Source organism: Kogia breviceps, chromosome X, assembly GCF_026419965.1.
Source record: "Kogia breviceps isolate mKogBre1 chromosome X, mKogBre1 haplotype 1, whole genome shotgun sequence".
NCBI classification, from domain to species: domain Eukaryota; kingdom Metazoa; phylum Chordata; class Mammalia; order Artiodactyla; family Physeteridae; genus Kogia; species Kogia breviceps.
Window position 1 is genome coordinate 72,410,381 of NC_081330.1, and position 5,588 is coordinate 72,415,968.

General features: G+C 43.0%; 1 pseudogene; it reads right to left on the reverse strand.

The window, feature by feature from the left end:
• Window positions 1-1,692: 1,692 nt before the first annotated feature.
• LOC131748123 (sprouty-related, EVH1 domain-containing protein 2 pseudogene) lies at window positions 1,693-5,261 on the reverse strand (annotated as a pseudogene).
• Between the last annotated feature and the right edge of the window lie 327 nt (window positions 5,262-5,588).

The window sequence follows — 5,588 nt, forward strand, 5'->3', positions numbered from 1 at the left end:
CCCTCACACAGCAATGAAGACCCAACGCATCCAAAAATAAATAAATAAATTTGTTTAAAAACTAATAAAATTTTAAAAAATTTAAATAAAATAAAATGATAAGCATCTTCTAAAATATTGGATATTAATGCTTAGTGAGCTCTCAGGTTTGTAGTTTCTATGTCTGCCATGTACCTTCACATTTTCTATAGTGAGCCATTCCCCACCACCCCAACCCCTGTCCACGCATTTGCTTAATCTTGTCTGGCTTTCAGAATCAAGTGGCTAAAGGAACAAAAGCTTAGTAAAGTGACTTAGGTTCCCTTTTTATCTACTGCTTCTTTATTGGCACCATTTCCTACTCCCCAAACAATAACTAAAAAAGCAAAAACTAATTTTCTGTAAAAACCCTTTTATATTGACAGTTTTATGGCAGGTCAATGCCATATTGCCTATTCTTGGATTGTGGGGACTGTATCTGTGGGGTTTCCCAAGACAAGGAGCCCCTAGAAAGCTGGAAACATCAACCCAATTATGCACTTAATTCCTTTGTCAAGGTGCTGTAACCAAAGACCACACAGAGATGATAAACCATAAGGGTTATATGTAGTATGAAGGGAAGAACAGGCATACAGAGGGATTGTTCCAAGACTCTCACTTCGGGGACCTGCGGCCTTTCCCCAGTTCTCTCTGCCTGCCCAGTCAGTATTCCTACAGGAAGTGGGGCTATTGTTAGGGATGACCTTAAGTGAAAGTGCTTAAATGTTTTCTGTGTGAGGTTTGTATGATGATAGTCAATCTTAGTTCTCTCTCTCCTCTCTTGCCTGTCTCTCTGTCCCCCACCACCACTAACAACTTTTACAACTACTGTGATTTATCTAGAAGTGAAATACCAGTCCAGAGAGCTCCAGAGTCAACATGGAAATGAAACCTCAGCAGAGCAATGTCCATTCTGTTACCTCCTGTCCAGGGCACTTTTTGCTACCCAGAGGTAGGCTGAGGCCAAAATTCTTGGTGGGTTTAACTCACCCCAGATAGTCAGAAACCAGATAGACAGGGAAGGTAGGAAGGAAGGCTTGGTCCACAGAAACTGAATCGGCTTGACATTATAGTCAACTTAGTGCCGCTTGGCCCCACCTTAAACCCTTCTAATCTCTTCTGTTCCTATCCCTGAAAGCTTTATGACTCTGGCCTTTGTGTTCTTTTCTAGGTGACCAGGGTGATATTTAAAAGAAGACAGGAAGCTATAGTAACATGCAAAGCAGATTTGGAATTAGGGAATGTTCTCCTTGGCTCCAGGTTCCAGACTTCAATTTTTTCATTCAACTTACTTAGGTCAGGTATTTGGTGAGACTTTGAGATAAGGATTTGGGTAAGATTTAGTCCCTGTCCAGGAAGAGTTCATAATTTGGTGGGGAACACACAAATATGAACAAATAATTGCCATATTATAAAGTGCAAGTACTAGAATAGAGGTGCTATGGGGAGTGCTGTCAGTAAAAAAAAATCCTCAGCCAGTCTGATTTTGGGTCGACCCAGTTGACTCCTGCTGGTTTCCGGAGCCAATCCAGAAAAAAGAAACTCAGGTGGAGTCTGCAAGCTCAGAATGCAAAGGTTGCAGAGCTGGGAAGGGGTAGTGGCTTGCCCACCACCTCCAGAGGCAGCGGGAGGGGGGCGGCTCAAGGAGCTCAGCGGGTGCCTTCACCTGTTTGCTTATTGCTCCTGAGGACCATCAGGGTCTCCTTCATTTCCCTCTACTGACACCAGAGCTGTTGGAAGGTAAGCTGAGGCATATTAAAATTTGGGGGAGTTTGAGTAAAAACCAATTTGAATTGGGCAGTGCCAAACTGGAGGTTGTTGGGGTCGCTCTAACTATAGGAGGTGGGGGGAGAGACTTTTGTGGAGAAAAGGCAGAAGCAAAGTAAGGAAATTATTGATTGGCTATTACTTAAAGTCTAGTTGGCTGTGTGTGATTGGTTGTCCTTATTGCTTTGATTTTGAAACCTTGAGGCGTTTATAGGCTTAGATTCTGGCCTGCTTACATAGGCCAGCATGGCATTAGAGCCACATCAGTCTAATGGCCTCCTTATTTAATTAATTTAACAACATATATATAAATATTTATACATGTATCTGTATTAAGCTAAACATGAGTTCATACTAATGTCTCCAATTCATATCTATTACCCTATGGATCATTTTAGCTTCTTCCCTTTGCTTATCTGTACCCTCCCACTCCAACAGCAAGAAAACTGGCTCCTATAATCCACCATCAGGTACTTAATTGTTCAATTCCAGTATACATGTATAGTGGTTTCAGAATTGCTAGCCTGTACCCTCAGGGGAAACAACTTTATCAACCAGAATAGAGTGCTTATGTACAGTCCCCTTTGCCTATATTCTTAGACACAACTCATTTACAAAGTTACTTAGGTTTGCACCTTTGCCCCCACCCACTTCAGGAAGGTTCTTTCATACATTTGTAACACACATTCTTTTTTCATATTCTGCATTCTGACCTTGTATTTCTTGATCTCCTAAATGATTTTTTGTTTTAGTTACATATATTAAGTTTTACTCTTTGTGCTATGAAGTTCTATGGCTTTTGAAAAACGTGTAAAGCATCCACCATTACAGTATCATAGAGAATAGTTTCACTGTCCAGAAATATTCCCCTGTGCTTCACCTACTAAACCCTCCTCCTCTTCTCCAAATTCCTGTAAACCAGTGATGTTTTTACTGTCACTATAGTTTTGCCTCTTCTAGAACATCATATAAATGGAATTATACAGTATGTAGTCTTTTCAGACTGGCTTCTTTCACCTAGAAATATATATTTATGATTCATCCATGTTTTTGCATGGGTTGATAGTCCATTCCCTTTTATCCCTCAATAGTATCCCATTATTTGGATGTACCACAGTTTGTTTATTTAGTCACTTACTGGGGAACATCTTGGTTGCTTCTAGTAATTATGAATAAAGCTGCTATAAACATTCATATCCCCAAAACAAAGATCCTCACAGAAGAAATATTTGAGCTGAATATTGAAGGAAAAGGAAGAGTTTACTAAGGAGAATGAGTGAGAACAGCATGAGGAAGGGCAGAGAGGGATGAAAGAACATGGCATGTTTGGGGGCCATCAGAAAGTTTTCCCTAATTGAAATGGTACATTTATGATGACAAAGTTGGAAAGGTAGGATGGGACTAGATCATAAAGATTCATGGAGTGTGGACTTTATCCTTATAGACCAATGTTTTCCAACTTCATTTACTCATATTCTACCTTCACCATTTTAATTTCTTAAATCTAGGCAATAATATCTTTGAAATCATGAGTTTAATATATTTTCTTATGAGAATTAAAATAAAAAGTATGCCTATTAAAATAAAAATGTATTCATTTGTCTCCCAACAGTGGTACACTATAACTGTTTAGAAAGATAATTCTGAGAGCGTTATATGAGAGAGAGTGGATGGAGGAGTCAAACAGGGGATTATTTTAAAGGCTATTGAAATACCGAGAGATGATGAAGTTCTGAACTAAAAAAAGCCTTATTGGCAGGGATGGTAAAGAGGGGAAGGACTTTAAAAGAGATTTAGGAACTAGAATAGACAGGATTTGTTAATTAGAGGAAGGTAAGGATATTTATGAACTAAAATCTGGATTTGGTGACTAATTAAGTGGAAGTGTGGAAGATTACAGAAAAGGAAAGATCTAGAATTACTTGCAGGTCTCTTGTCTTGGAAGTGAATGATGGTACCAGTTCACCCAAGCAGAGAACAAGAACAAAGTTAGGTTTGAGGGAAAAAATTTCCCTCAAACATTTATTTAATTGAAATTTTCTTTTAAGTTACAAATACAGTATGTTCTCACTATAGCAAGTGAAATAAAAAATGCAAGAAGATAAAGTTAAAAATCTCCCGTTTCATATCCCCCTCCCCTCCCCTTGTAACAATGAGGGTACCAATTTGTGCAGCTTTTCACACCTTCTTCATGTGTGTGTATTTATGCACACAAATACGATGATTATTTTTTATAAAAATGAGGTCATATTCTCTCTCCCTCCCTCTCCCCCCTCCCCCACCTCCCTCTCTCTCCACTTTGTGCTTCCCTCCACAGCACCTACACATCACTCCGCAGCGGTAGCAGGCCCGAAGAGGTAGGTAAAAGCAAGAACAGGGGGCCAAGAAACACAAGTCAGTAAGAGCCATCCACGGGAGGCAAAACTCGTAGCTAGTATCGCACAGGCACAGGTCTGTATAGTCTCCCTCGGGTCCCACGTACAGCGATAGAGCATGCTGTCCTCACCACATACAGCTCACCGCTTGAAGCAAAGTTCTCACGGAGTCAGGCGCGTCCTGACAGTGGCCCCTCCAGTTTTCCTCATGGTTGAAAGCGTCCTGACAGTACGCGCACCGCCCACTCAGAGCGCTCCTGGTCCTCCTTCCACCACCAGGACTTGCCCCAGAATGGCTGTGTCTTGATCACGCTGGCCCCGCGCTGATGCCAAAATCTGAGGAGTCCTCATGGGGGTAATTGTAGTTGTGCTTAAGGACCTTGTCCTTGGCGAAGAGCAGGTACGAGCCCGCGTCTTCCAAGGGGTTCGGTATTTGTCCCTCACTGGCGCCGGTAATCCTCGTAGTGTGTGTCATCCAGACCTTCTCCCTGGGTTAATGTGCACGATCTCCTTAGTCGTCCAGGAAGCTCACCTGGCAGTAGGGCCTTGCCATCAGCTGTTCCAGGTGATAATGGTCAGTGGGGTATGGGTCGTGGAGGTGACCCAGGGTATAAATCCTCTGGTGCTCACAGGATGTGAGGGAGGAGATTGTCCAAATAAGTTGTTCCTTCTTCTGAGACGAATTATTGATAGAAGAACTGTCTGTAGCTGTTGTAAAAACATCATCGCAAAGCTCATCTTCACTACAGATGGTGGAAGATGATGTTGAGCTTTCTATAAGGTCTTCGATTGCTTTCCTCACTCAAGGATTTGGACAGTAAGTCAAAACTTACTATTGTTGACCTTCCACTGATGAAAGGTTGGGTTGGCTTTGGTGTAGACCAATTCCTTTCTTAAATAGCATTCCAATACCACCAGTTTGTCTTTCTGTCGTTCACCATGGATGAGAAAGCCGATTTGTCATCTAGGTGCGTGACCTTACCAATCCCACCTTCCTTCCTGTGGGAACACCCCCCCCACACTGGAGTCATCTGAGGTCATAACCACAGCCTTGATGTGCACAATATAGCTGTCCTCACCCACGTGTGTATCTTTGGTCATTTTCCTGTTCACCTACATACCTGTCCTGTGGCGGTGGGCAGACTTCATTTTCCTGTCCGCTCCCCCTCCCCCTCCCCCTTATTCACATCTTGGAGATCGCCTGATTTGGTTGGGGGGTGGGGTGGCTAGAGCAAGGCCACTGAAGTGCCTGGGCAGGGGTGCATAGGCAAGGTGGCGGGGGCGGGGACTGAGCTCCCTGGGGCCAGGGGGTGGAGGCCGGCAGGGGCTCTGGGGACTTGGGAGCAGGTAGAGGAGAGAAGGGAGTGATTTGGGTGGAAAAACAAGTGTGCCACTGAGAGCCCAGGAGTGCTGAGAGAAGAGGAGAGG